This window comes from Spermophilus citellus (assembly GCF_964194105.1).
Source record: "Spermophilus citellus genome assembly, chromosome: 15".
NCBI classification, from domain to species: Eukaryota; Metazoa; Chordata; class Mammalia; order Rodentia; family Sciuridae; genus Spermophilus; species Spermophilus citellus.
The window spans coordinates 78,988,574-79,015,031 of NC_138195.1; the positions used below are offsets into that span (position 1 = coordinate 78,988,574).

General features: G+C 43.9%; 1 protein-coding gene and 1 long non-coding RNA gene across 5 annotated transcripts in view; one reads left to right on the forward strand and one right to left on the reverse strand.

The window, feature by feature from the left end:
- RBM20 (RNA binding motif protein 20) overlaps positions 1-26,458 on the forward strand; it is a 184,851-nt gene that overhangs the window by 92,958 nt on the left and 65,435 nt on the right. The window contains exons 1-2 of one of the 4 annotated variants that reach the window (XM_081267745.1): positions 16,560-16,675; positions 16,755-16,921. The exons of 2 other annotated variants lie outside the window; for them this stretch is intronic. The gene's annotated coding sequence lies outside the window, so the exon portion shown is untranslated. Of the gene's footprint in view, positions 1-16,559; positions 16,676-16,754; positions 16,922-26,458 lie in introns of those variants that run through there. One more of the 4 variants, XM_081267746.1, reaches the window with a different exon arrangement.
- Positions 10,968-12,174, reverse strand: LOC308634148. The gene is made up of 3 exons (XR_014018963.1): positions 11,959-12,174; positions 11,536-11,802; positions 10,968-11,431 (listed from the first exon to the last, which is right to left on the reverse strand). It is a non-coding gene; the product is annotated as an uncharacterized lncRNA (long non-coding RNA).

A 26,458-nucleotide genomic window follows, 5' to 3' on the forward strand; every position in this document is an offset into this window, starting at 1 on the left:
AATCCCAGTGGCTGGAGAGGCTAAGGCTGGAGGATCGTAAGTTCAAAGCCAGCCTCAGCAAAAGTGCAGCCCTAAGCAACTCAGTGAGATCCTGTCTCTAAATATAAACTACAAAATAGGGATGGGGATGTGGCTCAGTAGTTGAGTGTCCCTGAGTTCAATTCCCAGTACCCCCCACCCTCCACCCTACCCCTTCAAAAAAAGATGTTGACAATAGAGTAATGGTTACCAGATACTGGGGAGGGTGGCAAAGAGGAGATAGAGAAGAGTCAGTTAATTGTACCAAAATGTCATTATTTGGTACAAAACAGGAGGATTAAGTTCTAGTGTTCTATAGGATAGCAGGACCATAGTTAGTAATTGATTGTATTTTACACATTAGCTAGTAGGGAGGAGTTTTGAATGTTTCCAACAAAAAAGAAAGAATAGAAATTTGATGTGAGAGACATCCCAATTACCCTCGTCTGATTATTGCACCTTGTATACTATGCCAAAATATCACACTGGACCCCAAGAATATGTACAACTATGGGTCAATATAAACCTTAAAGACATTTGTTAGAAAAGATTTTAAAAATCTCAATTCAGAATGAAAAGATTAATAAATTTAACTAAGTTAAAATGTCATTATTTATGGATACATAGTATAATATTATGAGCTTGAAGAAGTATATACATAGCTACTGATTCTAGAAGAGAGGGAGGGGGAAGCATGGGACACCAACTTTATCTATAATATTAAAAATGACAAAATGTAAGCATTAGTTAATGCTGAATGGTAGATGCACAAGAGTTTGTTATACTTTAAATATTTATTTTTATTTTTTAAAATTTTTTCTTTTGTGGTGCTGGAGAGCAAACCCAAGGCCTTGAGCATGCTAGACAAGCACTCTACCACTGAGCAACATCCCCAGCCCTTCATATATTTTTTTAATTTAAATAATTTTTTTAAAGGAAACACAAGGCAACCACCAACCTCAGCATGTAGCATGGAAGCCATGGTTTGTAAGGGAAATTGCCAGGCAATTCCAAAGACAGATTCTGGTCTTCGCATGATCATCCCCAAGTAGCATCCAGGGGATGTCTTACTCTGGAATTCCAGACAAGAGAGATGCACAGGTCTTCCTGCCTTGCGGGCTCTCACATTTTCTTTCCTTTCTGTGGGAGAAGTGGTAACTGCTGGAGGAGCAGAGAAGGAAGGCATTATGGGAAGTGAACTATACAAGCGTACAGCTCTATTCAGGCGCAGGGAAGTGATTATGGGGCATGAAAGTCACTCACTGGACCTCGTAATTCACAGGTCCTGCCTGACTTCATTTAAGCCCCAGACCTTTCTGTTTCCCTTGACAGGTGACTCTGGGCACCTCATAGTGATAAGGATGCTCACAGCTGAGTGGCAGAGAATCTTGATCAGCTGGGACAGCGTCTGCTGATATTGATCAGTTTCATTCGTCTTCAGTATTGCTTTGTAGTCATGAGGCCCCATAAAAAGCCAAGAAAATATACCCAGGTCTGATGGGGTGAGGAGGAGGAAGGGTGTGAAGAGTCTCCAGGGAGGACTGGTATTTTGATCAAGGTGGTCCACCGGGGGCTGGTGATTTGAAAAAAGAAATATTGCAATCCTGCCTCACCTAAAGGTTTGCCTGAGTTTTTTGCACAATTTTTCATATCTCTGTTTGTATAAAAAGTATGTTCACAACAATTCGTGTCTTCATTCCTGTACTTTGGATAATGATGTCCATCACATTCCACCATCATTTCTGACCTCATGACCCCTCCTTTCCCCTCCCACCCCTCTGCCCTATTTAGAGTTCATGTATTCCTCCCATGCTCCCTCTCCCTACCCCACTATGACTCAGCCTCCTTATATCAGAGAAAACATTCGGCATTTGTTTTTTTGGGGGATTGGCCAACTTCACTTAGCATTATCTTCTCTAACTCCATCCATTTACCTGAAAATGCCATGATTTTATTCTCTTTTATTGCTGAGTAATATGCTATTGTATTATATGTCACATTTTTTTAATCCATTCATCTATTGAAGGACATGTAGGTTGGTGAATTGTGCTGCAATAAACATTGATGTGGCTGTGTCCCTGTAGAATGCTGTTTTTAAGTCCTTTGGTTATAAACCAAGGAGAGGGATAGCTGGGTCAAATGGTGGTTCCAGTCCCAATTTTTCAAGAAATCTCCATACTGCTTTCCATATTTGCTCAATCAATTTGCAGTCCCACCAGCAGTGTATGAGTGTACCCTTTCCCCCACATCCTTGCCAACACTTATTGTTGTTTGTATGCATAATATCTGCCATTCTGACTGGAGTGAGATGAAATCTTAGAGTAGTTTTGATTTGCATTTCTCTAATTGCTAGAGATGATGAACATTTTTCATATATTTGTAGTCCCTAATCTCCATCATGTGGGTTTTGGCCCCAACTTCCTTAATAAGACTCCTTTGGCACAAGAATCAAGAATCAATAAATGGGATGGATTCAAACTAAAAACTTTCTTCTCAGCAAAAGAAACAATCTGTGAGGTGAATAGAGAACCTACATCTTGGGAGTGAATCTTTACCCTTCACATATCAGATAGAGCACTAATATCTAGGGTATATAAAGAACTCAAAAAGCTAAGCACCAAAAAAAAAAAAAAAAAAAAAAACCCAAATAATCAGTAAATGGGCCAAGGATCTGAACAGACACTTCTCAGAAGATGATGTACAATCAACCAACAAATATATGAAAAAATGTTCATCATTGCCTGAGTTTTTTCATCTGTGAAATAAGGCTGACCCAAGGAGACAAGCAGAATATGGGAAATCATTTCCTTTTGGCCTGCAGAGAGAGAGAGATTTGAAGACAAAGAGAAAGGAGAAGGATAGCATGACTTCAATTGAGTATTTATAATTATAGTTTTTGCTGCTGTCAATCCAGTAAGGGAATGTGTCCAAGATCTGGGTGATCTTAAATATCATGTGAGTGGACAGATTCTTCAAACCATAGGATGTCTCTGCAAAATCTGCATGAAGGATAACAAGAGAATCAGAGTGGGAAGATGGGAGCACTCTCTAATGGTCCCTCTCCACCATGGGAATGGATTTTAAGAGACTCTATTGAGAATCTAACTAACTGGAGAGGCGGTTGCAGCAGCATCAGGTTGGGGTGTAGACAACATGCTCCCTTCATTCGGCCTATGCTTTCTTTAGCATGTGCTAAAGAAATTTCTTTTCTTTCTGTTGTGGCCTAACTCTAATTTTTTCCTCTATCTTCTCTTTCTTGGGAGAAGAGGCATTTCTTCATTTCATTTGCCATCTCTTCTCGGCATCTTCTGGGTATTTTTTTTTCCCCTTGCCAGGTGGTTTGAGAAATTGGGGGCTTGGTGCAATTGTCACAATATTGTTTGTAGGGTATGTTCTAGGGATGCCTAAAATAAACTCACTGTGGCTATGTGTGACTTCGATAATCTTAGTAAAAATGGCCACACTGCTTGAAAACTGCAGTTTCTGAAATTTAGGCAGTGATTTGACTTGGTACCTTTTTAGCTCCATTACTAGTTTGTTGACGTACATGAAAACAGTAACCTTTCAACTAAGGTCAAGCAAGTCCATGGAAGTGATAGAGTTTGTGCAGCAGAAGTCAAAAGTAAAGGGAGGACCTGAGAAAAGCAGATGTTTGCCAGAGGCAAATGTGTGAAATTCCTATTTTCGGTGACCGGTGACCAATGTTGAAGATCTTATACTTTACATCAGTTGTTTTATTTTGTTAGATAATACAGAAAATTAGTGATCAATGAAGTTGCTCTTTAAATTTATTTGGTTTAAGGTAAAAATTGGTTTCTTAAAAACTCTGTGCAGACTTGTTTCTTAAGCCATGGCCACTGTTTGTGCTTCCCCTCCTCCACCATGCAGGGGAAGCTGGGTGGTGCTTCCTCCCTCCCAGGGTCTGGGGCAATGACTGTTCCTCTCTAGTATGCTGCTGTGCCCTGTGGTGTGATGCTTGCTTTTTTGCTGTGTCAGCAGCATTGTTTCTGGCAAGCATCTCCCTGGGAAGCCACGTTCAAGTCCAGGCCTGATGATGGGTCGTGTGTTTTCTATCCCTCCTCTGGTGCCACTTGAATTGTGTGGTTGCGTCAATATTAAGGGAGAGTCTTTCAAGGGTACTGCTAATTACAGGTGCTGACACATTTGTGGCCATGGGCGGCTTTGCTTAAATGTGCACACTAGTCAGAGGCAAAAGGATGTGGACTTGGTTCTGGGGCTATCTCAGTGCCACAAATCAACAAGGAGAAAACTTTCCAATGTTTGTGACATATGAAGGGCGTGTATGTGGTGGGGAAGGGTTACGTAAAAGTAAAATTCGCTTTTTTTCGGGTTGAAAAATAGACACAGAAGTTATTTTCAGTTTAGATGCAGTCACTATGAGTTTGGATCAATTGCTTAACTTCATTAGATTTGAGTTGCGTCATCCATAAGCTGGGGATAACCATAATTTACTTATTAGAAGCTGCACAAGATAGTCTCTGGAGAACCTGTCTGTGGATTTTTTGTTTAAATACAGAGTTTATTGGGTGAAAGCATTAAAACTGCAAAGTACAAATAGAACACTATCGATGTTGGCTTTTGGAAGGAGACTGGGAGAGAAGGAGAGAGCAAATGATCCCCATAGCAAACATTTATTTTTCCTTTCTTTCTTTTTTTGATGCTGAGAATTGAACCCAGGGGTGCTTAAGCACTGAGCCAGATCCTCCGCCCTTTTAATTAATAAATTTATTTTTATTTAGAGAAAGGTCTTGCTAAGTTGCTTAGGGCCTCACTAAGTCACTGGCTTTGAATTTGCAATCTCTTGTCTCAGCCTCCCGAGTCGCTGTGATTATAGGGTATAAGCTTTTTTTTTTTTTTTCCTTAAAGCCAGTTTTGTTCTTTCAGAGCAGTTTTAGGTTCACAGCAAAATTGAGAAGGTAAAGAGTTTTTCATATATACCCCCTGCACACATGCAGTCTTCCCAATTATCAGCATCCTCCGCCAAAGTGGTAATTTTCTTAAAATTGGTGAACCTGCATCAGTACATCTTTACTCTTCTAAGTTCATAGTTTACAGCAGGGGTCACTCCTGGTGCTGTACCTTCTATGGATTTGGACAAACGCACACTGACATGTCGCCATCATTTAGCATCATGCAGAGTATTTTCACTGTGCATCCCCTGTTCACCCCTTCCCACTGACCCCTGACAGTCTTCACTGTTTTGCCTTTTCCAGAAAGTCATATAGTTGTGACCATGCAGTATACAATCCTTTTCAGATTGATGTCTTTCACTTAGTCCTATGCATTTAAAGTTTCTCCAGGTCTTTACATGGCTTGACAGCTCCTTTCTTTGTAGCATTGAATAATATTCCGTTGTCTGGATGCACCACAGTTTATTTATCCACTCATCTACTGAAAAGCGTCGGAGTTGCTTTCAAGTTTTGGCAATTATGAACACAGTCGCTATAAACATCCGCGTGCAGGTTTTTGTATGACCACGTCTATGGATTTTTTTTATTTACTAAACACTGAGACAGAAGAGTCTGGACATAGAATGTATTGAAAGGAAATGCATACGTGCTTGGTTGTTCTCATTCCCATTGTAAGTGTTACCCACACTTCAAAAAATAAAGCAGCTACACAGAGTTTAGCTAATAAAGCAAACATCTAGGAACTATGACAGGTCCATTGATGGGAAGCCCCTGGTACCGAGAAGCCCCTCAGAGTCCCTGACCCAGCCCAGCCTCCTTTCCCAGTTTTGAGGTAGTGTCCTTGCTTTTCTCTGTAGTTTTACTACCTGTGTTCCCTTTGTGAATTAGGAGGTTACACACTCTCTCTACTCCAGAAATCATGCATATAAAGTTCATAAAAACTTTGATTTTCTATTTTATAATACCAGGTTCTTGGAACACTCTCAAAACACTTAGCCTCTCCCAACTTATTTTCTCTTGTTGTGTGTTTTAATTCTGTGTTTTTAAAGAATATCATGAAATGCGTGGCTCTACACAGTTGGCGTTCGTGTCTCTCCTGCTGCATTTCCTACCCTCTTTGCTCTTCATTCCCCTTCCTGTTTCACCCTCCTGTGTGATCGGGTGCTTTCTGCCCAAAGCACAACCTTTAGAATCTCCTTTGCTGGTGATGGATTCGCTCAGGTTCTCTATGCCTGAGAACTGTATTTCACCTTCATTGTGGAAGGGCATTCTTGACAGTTGTCTTAGTTTCCTACAGTTTCTGTTGCCAGTTGCCCCAAACTTGGCAACTTCTCCTAGTGTTCTGTAGGACAGAAGCCCAGTCCTTTTTACTGTGCTGAAATGGAGACATCTGAGGAACTTTGCTCCCTCTACAGGGTCCAGAGGAGAGTCCAGCGTCTAGAGCTGCTTTCCTTACATTCCTTGGCTCGCGGCTCCCTCCTTCCTCAAAGCCAGCAACCAGCACAATAACTCTGAGGTTGCATTTAGGGCCACCTAGATAATCCAGGATGACGTCCCCATCTCAAGATCCTCAGCTTAATCAATCTTCAGATTCTTTTTTTTTTTTTAATGCCATATTAGGAAACATCCACAGGTTCCAGGGACTATGACCTGATGTTTTTGGAAACCTTATTCATCTTTCCACATCAGTATAGAGATTAGTCATTATTTTCTCTCAACATTTTAAAGATATTCAACTGTCTTTTGGCTCCCCTCCTCCCCCCACTTATTTTTTTTAAAGAATTTAACTTTTATTTTACTTATTTGTTTGTATACAATTCTGAGGATGGAACTCAGTGCCTCACCTGTGCTAAGTGAGCGCTCTACCACTGAGCTACAGCCCCAGGCCTTGGCTCCCATTTTAATGTTGAAATGTCATTTTTCTGTCATTCCTTTAAGGTAATAAGTATTTTTCCCTTAAGATTTTCTTTTAGTTTTGTCCGTTATGATCACTGACAGCTATAATGTGCCTACGTGTTCATTCCTTTATGTTTATTCTACTTGGGATTCTGTGGTCTTTCAACTCCAGTCTTTCAGTGGTTCTGAACAATCTCCAGGAATTATTTCTTTGATATTATCTCAGGCCCATCCCCATTGTTTTCTTCTGGGACCCCCATCAAATGTATGTTGGACCTTCTTACTAAATCCTGCATGCTCAAAGTCCACTCTTTCCATATTTCTGCTATCTGGTGCTGTATCCAGGAGAGTTATTCTTATGATCTAACCTCTAGTTCTAATTCATCTCTTGCTTTTAATCTTTAGCCAAACACTTCAATTAAGATTTTTATTTGTAATTAAATGGTTCCTTTCTCAAAGTTCCATTTGATTCTCTTCAAAATCTACTGGTTTTTAAATTTTTATTCTTTACTTTTTTTTTTTTTTTTTTACAGTTTCTTGTTCCCTGCAGACGCTAGCATGCTCACTGTTTACCTTTTCATGTGGTGAGCACAGGTGAATCCAGTAAGTCTGTGTGGGAAGCCTGTCCAGCTCAGTGTCTACCCCTCTTCCTTACACTGGTCCTCACACATGGTGCTTATTTCTAAGGACTCCTGATTAACCATTTCTTTTTATTCTTGACCACATTGCTAGTTATTGGCCATAAGAAAATATTTGTGGAGCTCCCTGAGCCCTAGGGTAAGTGCTTTCTCCTGTTTAGGAGAGTCCCTACAAACCAAAGTCACTGCCCACCTGTGCTCTCCATCCCCAGGTGCAGATCTTTCAGGGGTATTTTACCCCCTCCTTTTTTCTTTTCCTGCTCTGCTTTGGTTTCTCCCTGGGCCCTAGGGGTGGGAGGGACAGGAAGTACCAGATTAATTCTGGTTTATTCTAACCATGAGGGTGTGGCCCTTCAGGCCCAGCTTAATGAGGTAAAGGTCCCCTGTGCGAGTGTTCCTGTTGGATGTGCTCTGGGCCTTGACCTCTGTCATCCTCACCCCTCCAGTGTCTACAAGGAAGATCAACTGTGCACTCAGATACTCCACTGGTGTCTGGGTTCAAGCTTCCCCTCAAACTGGCCTGGCAGGCTGTGCTAGCTTTCAAGCCCTCAGTGTTTTTAAGGTGACACAACCACAGCTGTTTTCAGCCAAAGGATTTGGGATCCAAATAACCCAACCTACCCAACCTGCTCTTATGGGAAAAAGCTATTACATTTTTATTGTATAAAATTATGCTTATGTGCTTAACAACTCTTATTTTATCCTTAGGAAATTTAGAAACTTCAAGTGCAGAGAGATCAAGGGAATGTAGGACCACAAGTTTTTATTTGTGTGAAGAGATTAGTAGTCGTATGGGAGACTGATCTGGTGCAGACTTCAGGAGTTGGGAGGGGAGTGTGAGACTTTTGCCGGCTGCCCATTAACCTTATGAAACATGAACACGAACACAGTGAAATTGAAAAGCCCATCTTGCTTGATCCCATTTATTTTTTCCCAGGGGATAACTTTAATTGGTTGGTTAAGAAGTCTCATGTTTGCCTCAAAAACAAAAACAAAAACAAAAAAGCAATGACCACCAAAGGAAAACTAGTCAGCTGCCCAGCTGCCCCTGAGCTGCCCAGTGGCTGAGGTCCAGCCTCTCCAAGGGTGGCTATGAGGGCAGTTGGCTTTGATTCGGGCTGTGGAGACAGCATTAGTCAGCGGCTTCTTCTCCCATACCCTGATCCTTAATGCTGCAACGTGTGTCTGTGACAATGAAGGCAGATTCCTGACTGTCTGTGGCTTAGGATATGTCAGGGGATAAGTTTGAGTCACTCAGGTTTGTGAGTCCAGTCTTTGGCCTACCCACAATGTCACGTTTTGTCCAGTTGGTGTTGGATGGAGATTTTAAAACTTTAAATCCCAAATGTCAAGACTGAATTTCTGACCATTTGGCCCTCATATCCCTAACTTAGATGAAAATCTCTGAAATTATCATCAACTAGAGGAAAAGCCTGTAAATCAATCATTGACTCAGAAAACATGCACCAGAGTTCTGTGTGGAAGCACCATGCTGGTGGTGTGGGGGCCTTGCCCTTGGAGAGTTTAGCCTTGTCCTACGCAGGGAACTCCTGTGCGGCCACCTAAGAGAGAAGTGAGATTGGAGGAGCTGCGGAGGATGGTTGTGAGAGGGGCTTTGCTGGATGTTTGTCATCCCATTGCTCGTGGAGTTGATGTGCTGATCTGGCTTCTGCGGTCCTCACACCTCACTGTGCATCCCCCCCCCATGTCTAGGCTCCTGGCAGTGAGCATGACCTTCCCTCTCATAGCAGGAACTGTCATTCTGGTCAAGGAATGGAGGTGCCTGTGCATCTCTGTTTAAGACTCAGCCGAAGACAAAATAACAGTAGGAACCAATCTGGCTGCCTGTCACCATATTTTGTGCCGTCTTATGGTTAATTGCACATCAGAGAGGACCCAATTTCCCGGAAATCATATCGGAATGTATAGTGGAATTTGAGTTAATAAAACTTTGGAGCAAAAGATGTATCTCCTCTCCAGTTCTCTTAAAATGCATTGTTCTGCAGTGTTGCTACCCAAGTGAGGCTGGTGCATTTATTAATTAATGTTGCAAGGACTTCAGTTAAACCCTAAGCAAACAATTGCTGTGTGCTCATTAAGGGGAAAACAGCTTAGAATCAGATGTGCTTCCCTAGTTAGAATTGCAGAGCATATTGCCAAAGAGCTTCTTCATAGCTGTCCCCAGCTTTCTTGGCAAGCTACAGGGTTATTGCCTCCAGCCCCCCAATTTCCTTCACCGAAAGGGTCTCTTCCTACTATGGTTCAGAGGACAGAGTTCACATGCTTTTATTTTGCTTTCTATTTATTTATTATTCTCCTCCCAAGCACATGTTGTTTTTTTCTCCTCCTCTTCCTCTTCCTCCTCCTCTTCTTCCTCCTCCTCCTCCTCCTCTTTGTAGTAGGAAGTGCACTTCACTCCTGAGCTACATCCCAGCCCTTTTTATTTTTTATTTTGACACAGGGTCTTGCCCAGTTGCTGAGGACTTTGAGTTGCTGAGGATGGCTTTGAACTTGCAATCCTCCTGCCTCATCCTCTCACATTGCTGGGATTATAGGCACACACCACCATGCCCAGTTTCTATTTCCTGTTTTTCTGATATTCTGGCTGAATATTTTGATCCCAAACAAATGTGACTTTTGTACTCAGCTTGTTATGAAAGGTCCGTAAAACATTTCACATGGTCTGTTTTTCAGCTTTTATATCTTTATACTCTGGTGTTTGGCAGGGGGTCATGTTTTGCTGACTGTCATACTCTTGCCATTCAACTTTTAATTGAGGTCAGTAGTAAAACAAAGTTGTAAGAGAGTAGTTCCTCCTGCTCCTGAGGGGTACCAGAAAGCAGTCCGAAAGCATGCAAAGTATGGAAATACCAGTGCCTTAAACTTAGAGTGTAGGCCATCCAGTTGTTGTTTTTGTGTACACATGTGGAGGAAAACTGATATCCTGTGGGGAATGTCTACTACTATGTGAGAGGATATTTTGCTCTTTTACAAAAACAGAGAAGGAAGACAGGGCACAGTGCCGGACACGGTGCTGTTGACTGATGAGAGAGGGGACAAAAGGCAACTGGGTTCTCAGGGAGCGTGGACAAAGTTGTTTTCAGCTACTCTGCTACTACTTCAGCGGGTCCCCCACTCTCAGTCTCCCCAGATGCTTCTGATGGGACCCACACTTAGAGGTTATCTCAGTCCATGGGAAGCTAAGTGACATCTGTTTGGAGTGGCTGGCATCCTGTAATCCCAGAGTGCTGTGCACCATTTATTCAACAGTGTCGGTCCATTCCACTGCTTGTTTTTGCAGTGCACGTGGAGAAATGCATTACTGTCTAGACACTGGGCACATAGCAGTAGAAAAGACAGGTAAGAGCCCTGCTCTTTTACAGCTTTTACTCCAGGGATGGGCAGGTAATAAAGCAACAGAATTAAAAATAAGGTAATTGCATAGTAATAAAGGTAGGTTCAGGGAAGGTGACAGTGAATGACCCAATGTCCTGCCTTAGATTCCTAGGTGCAAGGTAGCCTCTTTGAGAAGATGACAGTGGCACAGGATTCCGAGGGTATCAGTCACATGAAGCTCTGAAGCAGTCCTGTCCCATAGAACTCTCAGAATGCTGAAAATGTTCAATGCCCTGCTGTTCATGGTGGTAGCTGCCAGTCACATGTGACCGTTAAGCAGTTGAAATGTGGCTGGTGCAATGGAGGAACTGAGTTTTAAATTTTATTCAACAGGAATAACTTCAATTTAAATTGCTACCTGCGTCTAGTAACTATCCTGTTGGACAGTGCAGCTCAGGTAGAGAGAAGAGCTTGTGCAGAGGTCCCAAGAATATGGTAGCAATGCAGCCCCAGTGTGAGATTTGTGATTAGAGGCTGTGTTCAGTCTTTAAAGGGCAAATCTGCAAAATTCACGGATGCTTCCTGCTTCTGTTTTGTGGGCCCCAGGAGAACCTACGGAGGAATAACACTTAGCTGGGTGGGAATTAAAACCCCTGCTCAACAAAGAACCAATTTCCTTTCCTCCAGTGGGCTCATGCCCACATTGTCTGACTCACCACTCTCTTTCCTCTGCTAGCGGCTGTGCCTGGCCTTTGTCTGTGCAGGATGCAGCCTTTCCACCGGCCAAGCTTGTTCATTCTGGGAACGAATCCTGTCTTTGTTCTTTCCTTGTATTTTCTTGTACCAAGAGGTTAGGACCTTTACCATGGCTCTGTCGGGGGGGTCACTCTGTATTTGACGTGCTGCCTCCCATCCATCCCAGGGGCCTCCTCTTTTCTGGAACTTCTTTTTTTTCCTGATTGCTAAAGATAGCACAGTCAGCCCTGGTTTGAAAGAGAAAGTGGGGTTTAGAGATAGTTTTACCCTAAGTTACCACTTTGTGTTGCACAGGAAAGAAGAGAGGGGTGAGGAGGGGGGAGGGAAGGAAAGGGAGGGGAGAGGACCCAGAGTTGTTTCCAGTGTTTCCACACATGCCACACATGAATTGAGCTCTCTCAGGCCCTGGAAGCTTCTGAACTTCTTGTCCAATGACTGTGCTATTCCAGGCAGCCACTGGCTGGTCCCAGCAGTGGGAGGAGGAGGGAGAGCCAAGGCAGGGAGCAGCTCTGCCCATCCAGCGTGGGGTGGAGGTTCAGCTCCACAAGAATCCCAGGAGAAAGGGAGGTCAGGTAGCCAACCCTGGCTCAGCGTGCTGAGGATTAGAAGAACCCTGCTACACAGCCTGTAATCCTGGACTGGCATGGAGTCGCCCATCATTGGTTGCTCCTACCTTTGTACTTGCATACCCCAAAGAAAAGATTACCCAGTACCTCCCTGAGAGTTACACAGAACCCAGCGGAGAGGATAGAGTGCTAAATTGGAAGTGCTGAGCCCACCTCCATAGGTTGAATGGTCACCCCACCTTTTCTCCTTGGTCCTAGATGACTCTCTGCAATTCACTCAGACCAATGGTGATGGTGCGGGGTGGAGAGAGAGGGGGCACAAGAGGAAAGGGCAAAGGCTGGGGACCTCAGGCTGTAGCATGTACCAAACAGCCCCCTCTGTGCTGGCGACCTTGAGCCCTCTGGTGCAGGAGTCTGAGGTTATAAAATGAACTTCTGTGGTCCCTGGACAATGCGCTTCTATAAGCAGAAGTCTGCTTCTACTGCCTCTGCAGAGGTCTTCCTGGAACAGAACGTGAAAATCCGTCTGAATCATGCGCTTTGGCCTTTGTGTGGAGACAAACGTGCAGTGCCCCATATGAACACCCGCTTCTGCACATACTTGCCTTCACTTTTTTGCATGGGGTCTCTGGGAGAGAAATCTCCATGGTGGGAAGGGGCTGTGAGACATTTAAATCTGCAGGGTTCAATTGAAGGCCCCATAAGTTCCATGGGATGGGGTGGGATTAGTCCAGCTGAATTATTTTGTCTTGTAAAAAGTTATTTTTCAATTGAAAACCAGGCAGGTTTATTAAAGAAAAGTTGGGAAATTTACAAAAGGAGAAAGGAGTAAGAAATTACCTCCGATTCTACCGTCTAGACACATCTGTCCCTGTTAACCTTTAGATGTGTTATCTAAAAGTGTTTCCTACCAAAGAGCTGTATGGCTGTAACTATTATATATATAAAATTTTGCACACTGGTTTTCAATTTAATATGAAATAACATGGAGATAGTAAACTTTGCTTTGTAATGTCTTTGGGACATATCCTTAAGTTCTCACGACTTGGCATTGGGCATCTTGAGTCATAAAGTCTAGGTAACTGGCTGGGCCACACAGTGAGTGGACGATAGAGCCAGGCCCAGCCACATCTCACAACTCCAAGGTGAGCATTTGTTGTGCTCTCTGATTACCTCCCCAGTGTGGGCTGTATACCCCTGCCAGTGTGTCCCTTCAGTACATTGGTGAATTTATCACCTTTGCCTACTTCCATTGGGGATCATGGCACCACCCACTGTCCCCAGGGGTGAAGTCCAGGTCATCTCCTTCCGTTATGGCAGCTGTAGAGACCCATAGCATCATAACACATAGCAGTGTTCATTTGGGACATCTGTGCCTCCTGCTTCTCCCAATCCAAGTTTTACCTCTTGTCCTTGTCCTAGCTCTGGAGCAGGTAGGAGAAAGAGCCAAAGGGAATAGGGACAGACTGGCTGGACCATCCGCAAGGCCTCGGGCTGTGCTGCTCCCTGACTTGCTTCTGTCAGGGTAGGTGGGAAATGTTGTCCCTCCAATCTGACCAAGTTCTTCCCTCCTGCTCAGGACTGGCCTCTGGGTGTACATTTGCACAAGGGCCCATGCTTAGGAGACCCTCCTGCTCCATTGGGTTAACACTGTGCTGGAGCCTTCTTAAAATTCCTAGCAGGTTTTGAACAAGTGCCCTGCATTTTTATTTTGCACTGGGTCTTACCAGCTAGACCTGCTCTGATCATACTCTGAACACGCCTTACCCTAGTCAGTTGTTTCGTTTTACTATAAGTGTATCCTTGACATTTAGGACTCACCTTGCACACTGGGAGGTGTTTAGACCTTGTTTCAGATGACTACATACTAGCTCTGGCTCTTTAGGTGATGAACTGGGTCATTTGGAGCCTCAGGGTGCTCATCTGTAAAGTGGAGATAGTGACCTTAATTTTTTAAGACTCGTGAAAACTGGGAGATGAGTGAAGCAGATCGCATAGCGCCTCACCGTACACACCCATGCTCCATGTTGCCTCTTGTCCCTCCCTCCCAGTGCTGGTATACAGTAGGTACTTAACAATTTACTAAATATTAAATTGGATTTCAGTTTGTGCTTCTCCATTTCCAGATGTCACCTGAGGCATCCTAGTCTCTGGGTAAGTGCTAGGACCATACTGTTAGAAGGGCTCATTCCAGATATTGAATGTGATTCCATGTTCACACTGGAGGAATCACACCCTGGGCCATGTAACTGGGCTGCTTATTTTAATAAAATGAAAGTTCACATTCAACATATCATGCTCCAGAGCTCCAGCTAACAGACACACCCCCGGCTGCACCAGGTTCTGGGCTGTGTTGGATGTGCACCTTATCTCACAATCCTGGAGGTGGGCGTGATCCCCAGTCCCCTTCCCTGTGGCCAGCTGTGGCCGGCTGGCCTCATGGTCTTTGTTCTGAACCACTACACACCACTCCTTCTCCCTCGAGGGGCAGGTGGGAACACGGCCGTGGGTTCTGGTTTGGGGGTGTGTGGAGGAGCACTTTTCAGTAAACTCTAATCCCAAGAAAGTTCTGGGCGTAGGCTGAGAAAGGGCAAATGTCCCGTGGCAGATTGGAGTGGAGCCTTGTGCCCTGGGGAAACCCAGTAGATCAGGGAGGGACCAAGGCCTGGGCAGAAGTGAAGCTGTGGCCAGGTTGGCTAGTTCCTGTAGGTCAGGATCTGGGACTGGCGCCTTGGGGTGTCTGGGACTGAGTTTGGGGCCGAGAGCCAACGAAGCCTGGGGCAGCCTGTGGGCTGTGACTGAATTAGGCCGAGGAGCCCATGGGCTCTCCTGGGAGCGCCCTGAGGCTGCTGGTGGTGGGGGTGCAGGTCCTTGGGGGCAGCTGGGAGCAGGCTGTTGAGACAGATCTGAGAGGCTTTCACTTTGGTTTTGCAGTGAGCTGTATAAGCATCACACACAGAGTCAGCCATCAGCCCCAGCAGGAGGGAGACCTCCCTGGGGCCGGCACACCCCTGGGTGGTAAGGGTAGGAGATGAGCCGCCCCCCATCCCCCCATCCTCCACCAGGGTCTAAGAGCAGGAGAACCTAGTAAGCTTTCATAATTAAGTTGTTTATAAGCTCTTCGGGGTTTTTCACCTTTTAAAAAACATACTCTGTGGAATCATTTTGGAAGGGGATGAATGCCCAGGCATTGCAGATGAACATTGGATTGTCCCAAATGGGACAAACTGGGATGATGATTGCTTTACACGACCTGGCAATGAGGTACCTAGGACAGCAGATTTTGATTTAGAAAATCATGTGAAAGTGAGCCGCGCGCCGTGGTGCATGCCTGTAATCCTAGTGGCTTGGGAGGCTGAGGCTGGAGGATTACGAATTCAAAGCCAGCCTCAGCAAAAGTGAGGCTCTAAGCAACTCACTGAAACCCTGTCCCTAAATAAAATACAAAATAGGGCGGGGGATGTGGCTCAGTGGTCGAATGCCCCTGAGTTCAATCCCCAGTACCCAAAACAAAAGGGAAAAAAAAAAAAAGAAAATCATGTGAAAGTAGTTTGACGGTTTAAGTATGAGCTTTGGAAAGAGAACAGTTAAAAAAAAAAAAAAAGGTGGCTTCTGGGAAGCTTTGTAAGTAATTAAACTGTAAAATATATCAAACTCATCATTTGACCCCAGGGCTTTCGTAACTTCTTCCCAGGGAGGAGCATCTTGGCTTTTTTATTTTTCTCCTTCTTTTAAGCGTCAACTTTCCTCCTCCCTTCTCCTCCTTTCCCCTCCCCTCCCCTTCCATCATTTCTTCCTTTCTTTTGTGTTTTCTGTAACACTGGTTGGGGTCCTTAGCCTTAGACGCGGTTTCTGAACCGCAGTGCTATGGATATTGTGGGTACTCCCCTCCTGTCTCTGCCCAGTAAATGCCAGTTTACTGCTTTAGGTTCTGACCACCAAAATGTCTGTGGCATTCCCTGGGAGGCAATGTCACCCCAGCCGCTGCTTGGAGGAAAGGAGAACATTTTTCCTACTGACAGATGTTGCTAGGCAGGTGAGGTGATGGGGGGGGGGGGTTTTCTCTCACCTCATCTCTTGTTCCACCAAAAAAAAAAAAAAAAGCAAAAGAAAGGGCAGGGGTGCAGGAGGTTTGCTAGTTGGGAGACTGTCAGTGCTGTCTGATGTGGCTACATTGATAAAGGTTCTTATGGATACCTTCAGGACCAAATTGTCACCTGTGTAATCCAGAGTAACAAACAAGCAAGCGAACTAAAAATAAACCTCCGACATCAACAACAACAAATAGGGAAGTAAACCAGGCCAGGAGGCTTTGGAATTTTCCTAAAAGTGGCCAGCACAATTAGCCTAAGACTCCTTCCCGCAGAAGCTTTCTCAGGAGACCTCTCTGCATAGAGCTGGCTTGGGTGTTGATATGTGAAGAGGCTGAGAACATGTGGCATAAACATCGACTGATATTGTTGGCCATTTACACTCAGCCTGTGTAATGCAGCAGGAATGGCTCCCGGTGGCATGTGACTCCCCTTCCAGACCGGTATGCAGTGGCTGGGACCACTCTTTCTCTTTCCTTCGCTCCTTTGCTTACATGCCCCCCCTCCTCTGCCCCTTCCCAGGTTCGTGAGAGCTTAAGTGGAGGCTCTTCATGATTGGCATGCAGAAAGCTGGTAGAATGTTGTTGGAATTTTCTAGGGAGGTTCATGCGCGACACCCAAAATGACTCCTGGCTTCTGTGGCCGCAGGTCAGCATTTCATGTCAGGTGCCCTGATCTGTTTCAGAAAGGTAAGGTTGCATGACGTCACCCTACCTCTCCCCAGCCCAAGGGGAAATCGAGGGGTTCTTTTTATTCTTTAGTCCAGGTGGCATTTCTGACCGTATTCTTGGCGCTAAGCGTTTGTGCATGAGTATGCGTTTTGTCTGTACCTCCACCCCCTCCTGTTTAAAAGAATTTTAATAAATGATTCTCAACGGCTGTTTAACATGTGACCTAAAACAGTACCTCATGACCCCAGTGAAATCAGCGATCCCAATGTCAGTAAGTCTGTGTGCTCTTTTTACGCCACTTACTAAACTCTTTCATAAAGAAAAATCGCGCAGCTACTGGAAAACAGATTGCGTTATCACCAGATCGGAGGGACAGCAAGGGGACCGCATTCAGAATTCCGAAATCTTAGGAACAAACGGAGTCTCTTAGGGTTGAGGTGTCTTGTGTTAATTGCTGGAATTTTTTGACAATGGAAAATGAATGTAAAGGCATGAAGTGTCTCGTGTCTGTTGAGTGCAGGATCAGACTCATTCTGAAGCCGGAGGGAGTGCGGGGGTTAGAAGCCATGAGCAAGGGAGGTTTTGCCAGGAGACAGTGCTCGTTGCTTCTAAGTACCTCCGAAGTTGGCCGCAATATGAATTTCAGCAACTCTTAGGTATCTTTAAAAAAAGTTAACAATTTAAAGCAAAACTCTTTTAATAGTCCCCAAGCAAACAAGTGAGCATATAAACTTCCGTAGAGAGGCTAGAGGACATATTTGGACCCAGAAGTGATGATCTGTTAGCAGCCTCAAGTACAACCCAACATGACTCACCTCGTTTTTTTATCTGATGCAATTAAAAGTAGCTTCAACACCCGCGGTAGAGGAATACTGGTTTTCAAGTCCACACTCATAAAATGGACCTCTAATGTATCTTGTACCATGCAAATTTTTTTAGTCTTAAAAAAAAAATCCATCATGTAGCTTTGCTCTTGGTTTCTGCCTTCTGTGCGTTCGAATCTTTTTTGCTTTTCCTGCCTGTTTTTTTTTTCTTTCACATTTTTGCGAAGATGTCAGAAAACCAAAGGGAGAGAGATGGTATTTTCACACACTTGCCCCTCCCCCATGTGCATATACTAACAGCTGCCATGTATGATTTTGTGGAATTTGATATTTTGAACAAAATTACTTCCTTACTTTCCATAGTAATATAATCAATTTTACCATAGAGGACTGTGTTCATGTCAGGCCTTGGCTGCTCCTAATTAGCAATGCATGGGGTGGCAGGGAAAGCGCTGGAGAGCAGTTTCAAGGGAAAAATCAGCCTTCAAGTTTTACCCAGGCTGGCCTCGGCCCAGGCAGTTCTCTGCTTAAATGTTAACCACAGGTTTAGTTTGCGGTGTTCTGAGAAAATATTGAAAGCAGCATGTGCAAATGAAATGGAGATGGGCCTGTCCCTCTAAGGCCTGCTGCTTTGTCCCTTTTTTTTTAAGGTTTTTTTTTTTTTAGTTGTAGATGGACACAATACCTTTATTTTATTTATTTATTTTTATGTGGTGCTGAGCATTGAACCCAGTGCCTCCCACGTGCTAGGCAAGTACTCTACCACTGAGCTACAACCCCAGCCCCTTTTATGTTCATTCTCCAGTCAGTTTTAGAAGGCCACAGCTTTATAAGATAGAGGCAAAAGCCAGAACTAACTTACGCATATTCTGACTTAGGTGGCACTGGGTTTTACTGGCTGCAGTCAGAAAGGTGCGTGTCTTACGGCACCCACTTTGGGAAATGAATGCTTTCCCAATGAGTAGTTAGACAGTTTATAAAGTTCCAACCCTAATGTTCTCATTTACTGGAAGGGATTTAAGGGAAATAAACGCTGCGTATTCCCAACACCCAGAGACTCATATGCCTTACACTTTCTGATGAAATAGCACATTCTGCTAAGGTCTACATTCCCATAAGGTTAAAGACAGTCAGAAATTCAAGTCGGTTGAACAAGTGTTTTTTCGGTGCTTCTAATTTGCCTCTAGTAGCACTGGGCCAGGCAGGCACTTGGGAGTTTGAAAGATTTCAGGATGTGGATAATGTTCTTAAAGCTCTTACAATTTAGAAGGCAAAGGTCCTCTCTAGCAAATCTCACCTGGTTTTCTGCAGCAGAAACTATATTTGTCCTCTGGGGGATATCTTGTCACAATAATTTTTGTTTTCGTTTGGTACTGGGAATTGAACCCAAAGGCACTTTACCACTAAGCTCCAGCTCCTGCTCTAGCTCTTTTTTTATTTTTCTTTTGAGACAGGGTCTCACTAACTTGCTTAGGGCCTGGCTAAATTGCTGAGGCTGACCTTGAACTTGTGGTCCTCCTATGTCAACCTCCCGAATCACTGGGATTACAGGCATGTACCACCATACCCAGCTCTTAAAAAAAAAAAAAAATTATTGAATAGTATGAAAGGTACATCAGAATTAGCTAAGAAATATTGATTGATTGTCCACTCTCTTTGCGACCTTCTGTGTACTTGTAAAAATTTTAGTGTTTATTCTTAAAGGTAATTTAGGACAAATGGTCACACTGTTTGGAATGTCAAAACAACTTGAGGGACACAAAGTAATAAAGAACAGATTGATTCTATTTCTTTATAGATTGGTAATTCTTGGAATTTGCTTCACAATAGGGAGCTATTAAAAATCCCGATGCCCTGTTTGAATCAGACTCTTTGGAGGTATAACCCAAGCATTGATATTTTTTAAAACTCTCCAAGTATTTCTGAAGTCTCACCAACTTTGAGATCTAGTGATGTGGATAACTTTACCAAAAAGTATTGTGCCAGGTGTGGTGGGAGGCTGAAGCGGTAGGACCATAAGCTACAGCACCTTAGCAAGGCCCTAAACAACATGGTGAGATCTGTCTCAGAATAAAAAATAAAAAGGACTGGGGATGTGTCTCAGTGGTAAAGCACCTCTGGGTTCAATCCCCAGAGCCAAAAACAAAACAAATTTTTAAAAAAGTCTTATAGGTTTGTTTTTTAGCTTAGGCTGTATAAGACGGATGTGGGAATGGACATTTCCCTAATGATGATGTCACTCAACTGAAGAATGTTTGACCTTCTGGAGGCTGACCCTCTGTCCTCTGCATTAGTGAACTAGGCATGAATGGAGCTATGCTTTTTTCTGGTTCAACAAACCTGAACCAAGGATGCTGAGCCCATCAATCAACTAAGTTGCCTCAGGTTTTCTGAACCTTGAGTGTTTTTATTCAGGGAGGCCAGATGTTGCTAGAGATGTTTGAGTCTCATAAAGGAAGGTGGTCATAAGACTAATCACATGTGCCCTTGAAATAGTTTTGCAGTGTCTGCAACCTGCAAGGAAAGAGAAGCCCCCTCTTGGTGTACTGGGTGGCTAGGAGATGGAAGTAGCTCATTAAAAATATAAGTGTTACCAAAGTCTGTACAACTCACCGTGGAGTCTTAGAGTTGAAAAGTTTTTCAAGAATGAGATAGACGTTATTACCCTGTACACATGTATGATTACACTGCTGGCGTGACTCAGCACCATGTACAGCCAGAGGAATCAGAAGTTATGCTCCATTTGTATAACATGTGTCAAAATGCATTCTACTGTTATGTATAACTAATTAGAACAAATAAAAGATGATTTAAAAAGATAGGGTGGCTCAGTAGTTCACAAAATGCAGCATCAGTTGTTACCTGACTGGTTAGAAATGCAGAGCCTCAGGCCCCACGCCAGACCTCCGAGGTCAGAAACTGGGCATAAACCTAGCATCTGTGCTCTCAGAAGTTCTCCTGGTGGCTTCCAAAGTTTGAGGGTCATTCTATCCCCTCGTGCATTTATAGTTCACACAATTCACTTACATGGAGATTAATGCTTCTCCTTGAGGTCACCTAGGATCAGAGGAAGAATGGAGCTAGAAATTAAGATTACTCAGTCCTGAAATCTATCTCTGTCCCCTGTACCTCTGTACCAGATCATCCTAACATCTCCAGGTGCCATGAATAACTGCTTTAAGAAAACACTTGCTATCTTAAAATCCCAAATCATAAAGAAACATTCAGTGTTGCCTCATCTGACCCTCCCATCTTACAGACAAGAAAACTAAGATCTACAGGGAGAACCAACCTTCCTAGGATGTCTAGTTGTTGATACCAGAGCTTCTGTAAGAAGTGGGACTACTTCAAACCAAAACAGTGCCCCCGCCTCCTTTCACTAGCCTGTCCTGCCTCTTCAGTTTCATATGGATCCCTACCTAGTATTTGGCTTTAATCACATCAGTTAAAATGCCCAGGTTAACTGTCTGGCAACTCTAAGAAAAAGAGCTGCTAGTTTGAGAATGATCACTCTTTGAAATTAACCTAAAATTATATTTTGGTTTAAAATTGGCTTGAATTTGATAACCATCCTTATTCTCTTACTAGAAAGACCTCAGCAGGATACATTACCGAAAAGAAAATTGAGGACACAGGGACAATTCCTGGAGCATGTGTTTCCTCTCAGAATCATGTGGATTAGACACATTTGCTCAGATCACACACAGAAGTGGGATTTTCTTCAGATTTGGTTAAAAGGGGAAAATGTGACAACAAGTCTGTTTATTGGATGTTTTAGAATTCTATACTTGATGTGGTTGGTGGTATTTACATATTTTGCCAGTGTTCAAAGACTGAATCTAATCCGTATTCTCGGCAAAGCTTCATCTTTCCACGCTTTGTAGCAGCACACAGGGAACATTTAGCCAGGAAGACAAATTGAGAATGATACACAACTGATATCTACATACAAATGCACATGAAATAAGTGCATATGTGGACAGAGATGCTTATTTGTTCTACACATCTACCATGTGCCTGGACCTGACGTGGTGTAGATTGTTTTCAAAAAATCATGGTCAGGAGGGTGGCACACACCTGTAATCTCAATGGCTCGGGAGGCTGAGGCTGATGGATTGCAAGTTCAAAGGCAGCCTCAGCAAAAGCAAGGCACAAAGCAACTCGGTGAGACCCTGTCCATAAAAAAAAAAAATACAAAACAGGGCTGGGAAGCTGTCTCAGTTTCGAGTGCCTCCGAGTTCAGTCTCCGATACCTCCAAAAAAAAAAAAAAAAAAAAAAAAATCACAGGACAGAGGAGAGGTCAGGCAGGTAATTAAGTAGCTGATTATGTAAGAGTGTCAAGTTGAGCTGGCAGAACGGGAGGTGTTTCTGGAGCTCCTACAAGGGGCCACCAGTGCACACTCCCAGGAGTCAGGGAAGGCTGCTTGCGGGAGGTGACTTGTGAGCTGCATTTTGAAGGATGGGGGTTCTCCTGGTGAAAGTGTGCAGAGAGGGACCAGTGCATACAAAGGCCTTAATGCCTGTGTGTGGTGTCTTCCATGGGGCAGTAGGGCCTATCAACCCTAAATCTTATTCATGTGTATAAACATTAGCCATTTGGCTTTTTAGAGAACTTTGTGTAGCAGTTATTTAATACACTTTCCCCAAAGCTCCTTTTTTCCATCTCAAAGATTCAGATGTTCCCCAGAAAAGTTTCTCAGTAGCAAATTCACCACATCCTATGTTACTCAGAAAATGGAAAGATCTGCTCTAACCCCAGAGGTCAAACCAGCTCCCTGGAATTTAACTCGCACAAAGCCAGGGACGTTCTGGCCAGCGTGGGTTTTCTGAAGAAACATGTCTCGAGATAAACCAACTCCAGTTCTGAGTGGATCTGAATTCACTGCACTCTGAAAGCCCTGGTCCTTCTGGAATTGTCTTCAAAAAAGAGAAAATTTTACAGTGAGGAGCCGGGGTATTTTGTTCACTAAATCCTTATGGATGGAGTTAAGTGAGTTGTGCTGAACTGCCTGCCCAAGAGGGCAGGGGGAGAGGAAATTACTGCCCGCTGGCTAGCCTCTAACAGACATCTGAACCAAGCCATATGTATAACAATGCTTGCTTTAAAAGTATTCCTAGGAGCTTAAAAACATCTTAATTTGCATGAACAATGGTAATTATTATTATCACTTGCCTTGCAGAGCACTGGCACATTATGCTAAGACCTTTACAACCATCCTGTACAGCAGTGAGCAGGACAGACATTACTGTCTCGTCTCCACTTGACAGATGAGGAAATTGAACCTTACAGTCCTCAGATTTCAAAGATGGAAGGGACCTCAGAGAGCCTTTCATTCAGCTTTCTCATTTTACAAAAAAAAAAAAAAAAAAAAAAAATCCCTCCCTGAGATTCAGGAAGTCAACTGACCTACTGTCCCGAGGGGCTGCTATCTTGGCTATAGGACCAGTACTTGGGTTTCTGATCTTGCTCACCAATTTTTCACTGCACTGTGTTGCCCTTGGGAGAATAAGCATTTGTTTCTTCAGGATAAATTTTGTTGAAACCAGTCCCACATGCTGTTTTATGAACCCACACACATATAGGAAAAGTGTGTTGTTTTTATAATTTTCCTCTATGTAGGTAGATAGATGTATATGGTGGACGTACACACCACACATGGATGTCTCTGGGGAGATGGGAGTGGAATGGGACTAGGCAGAGTTTCAATGGAGACTTCAACTTTATCTGTATAATTTAATTGTTTTGATAAAAAAAAATCAGTCAAAAATGACAATGATGGCAGCATATGTTTGGGGTGATGGGTGATGAGTTTGTAGGTATTTGTTATACTCTTGCTATTTTTGAATATTTAAAGTAAATCCCACCTCTAAAACCATCATTTTATAAAATATTTTAATATTTTAAGAAAGAAGGACAGTAATAAGGAAAGAACAAGAAAAGAAGAATTATGAGGTTCCTGGTGGTGAGGCTGACGTCAGACCTCTCTTTGCTCACAGTCTCTCTTGTCATGGCCTTGGCAGAACCTGTGCGTTGGATGCATTGTTTTGCATGTTTTGATTCTTCTAATAACTCTAGCAGGAGAGGCAGGCCCCCTCCTCTCAGTTATGAAACCACTGGCTGCCCCTTCGTGCCTGCCATCTCTCTGGCGCTGAGCATCGCACTCTGCCTGATGAGAGGAATATGGAGTACCTGGACGCAGCACCAATGTGGTTTGGGAAGCTCTGGTCAGCGAATGTGTAAAGAGAGGAAATGCCACACAGTGAAAAGACCCTCAGCCATATAACTGGCACTGTGACCTGATTAAGTAGCCAGTTATGAGAGACTCAGGGTTGCATGATCTCAGGTGGTTCATCCCCCCTTTGGGGTCTCAGTCTCAACATAAATGGGAAATGGTCGTATTTGACTTAACTACCCATGTGGTGGTTCTGGAGATCAGAAAACTGACGAGATGAAAACACTTACTAACCCACCAACTGAAAAACACCCAACAAAAGAGATGGCAGGATTATTATTGCTGTTATGAATCATTCCAAAAGCTGTCATGGTGACATGAATCATCGTATGGTAATGTCGTGGCAAAGGCCCAAACCCGGGTTAGTAGCATTGACCCGGTAATCTCAAAATTAGTCACAGAGGCCCAGCCAGTGACGATCCAGCGGCACTATTGTTACCAGTGAAGAGAGTGCCATCAAAAAGCATGCCATCCACTCTCTCCCCCAAAGAAAAGAGCCCTACCCCCACCCTGAGTGTTGTGGGTACATGTCCCACCATTAGCCACTGCATCAGCCCTGAGAGGGAGGGGACCTGGGTCCAGGTCCTACTCCTCTATCCAAGGGTGTGACTTGGGCTGACTCATGTATGACCCCAACTTCACTGGCTTTCACGTTTTCCTCTGTAGAATGAGTGGGTTAAATGAAATAATCTCTAATACACTTTCTTGCAATCTGTGACAATTAGCCTGACTTTGAACGTTAGTCCCTCTGTGTTTATGGTCTTTGTGACCTGGCATGTAGGGACTACCCCTGCGATTCATATCTGCACCTACCTTCTGAGAACCCCTACAGTAGAGCTGAGGATTCTTTCCCTTTCCATTAACACCTAATAACCACATATTTATGGGGTCCGGTGTGATATTTCAATGCATTATAAATCATGTGTATTGATCCAATAGGGGCCATTAGCATTGCCATCTCTTTATCATTTCTTTATGTCTGGGGACTCCAAGCTCCTCTCTTCTAGTTCTTCTTAAACTATGTAATAGATTATTGTGAACTAACCTACCGTGCTGTGGAAGGGCAGGGCCAAGCACAGACCTGACCCCGAGCATGGCACTTTCTTTGATTTGGCCACATGATAAAGGCGTAACCAAACCCGGAAAACATTCTCTTGCCTGGCCATGAATCCTCTCACCTGGATTATATTTTATATATTAGCTCAAGAGAATAGATGGAATATTCGTTACTCAGGTGGAAAAGTGAATGGAGTTAAACTGCGAGTGGATTTAAATTCCCCAATTGGTCATCGGGAAGCTGTGGTGCATATTCCAGTATGTTTGGTGGGGTTGGCCTAGACGCTGCCGTATTCTAGGCCGTGGTTCTTGGCTTCTGCTTTTGAGTGGCTGAACATCACCCAAGAAAGAGCCAGTGGCTGAGTCTGCACAGGCTCGTACTACAGAACTTCAGCCATGTCCTGTTGCTGTTCCACAGCCCCTAGGTCTCCTGTTGACTGCTGGTCTGCTTCACAAAGCCGCTGTTTTGACTCTCTGTTCCCCTCAAGCCCCAGCCCCAGCCCTGCTCTCTCCCCTCTCGGCAGTCCTCTGTCCCTGACTTTATTTTCTCTTCATGTTTACATTGCTTTGTACTGCCATCCATCCATCTCTGTCTCCAAGGAAGATTCATCTGCCTTGGCAGAGGGCATCTACAGCCCACCTGGTGGTAACAACTATGAGGATGATGACTGGAATGGTAATGGCAATGACAATAACAATGGTCATAATAATAGTCGGAGCAGTGGTTGCCTACTGTGTCCTAGAAGCTGTGCTGGACAATTTGTGCACCCCTGTCTCTCAGCACTCACAGTGAGCCCATAGCCTAGATGTAGCCATCTACCTTCTAACCATGATGACACCAAAGAGAAGGAATAGCCCACAGCCACCAGCTTTTCAGTAGCCAAGTAGAATTTGTGCCCAGGTTGGTACTAACTCTGAAATGTGCTTTAGGCTTCTGGGCAATGTCCCTTCTCTTCCAGCTATGATGCACAGGAGAATCACATTGATATGGCGGGTACTCCATTAACATGACTGAATAGATGTTAGTTCATTGTATCCTGAACCTTGCTGACTTTCATAGTCAGCTTTTGTACCACTATGATCAAAAGGCCCGACAAGAACAATTAGAGGAGGAAAAGTTTATTTGGGGGCTCAGGTTATCAGAGGTCTCAGTGCAGAGAGAGCCATCTCTATTCTCTGAGCCTGAGGTGAGGCAGAACATCATGGCAGAGGAAAGCAGCTCTGGACATGGCCACTAGGAAGCAGAGAGGAGTATGTGTCCCACTCACAGGAACAAAGTCTATACCCCAAAGTCATGCCCCAAAGTGGATTAATGCACTGATTAGGTTAAGGCTCTCCTAGCCCAATACTTTGGCCTCTAAACTTTGTTGCATTGTCTCACATGTGAGATTTTTGGGGGACATCTCATATCTAAACCATAACAGTGGCCGTGAGTCTGTCT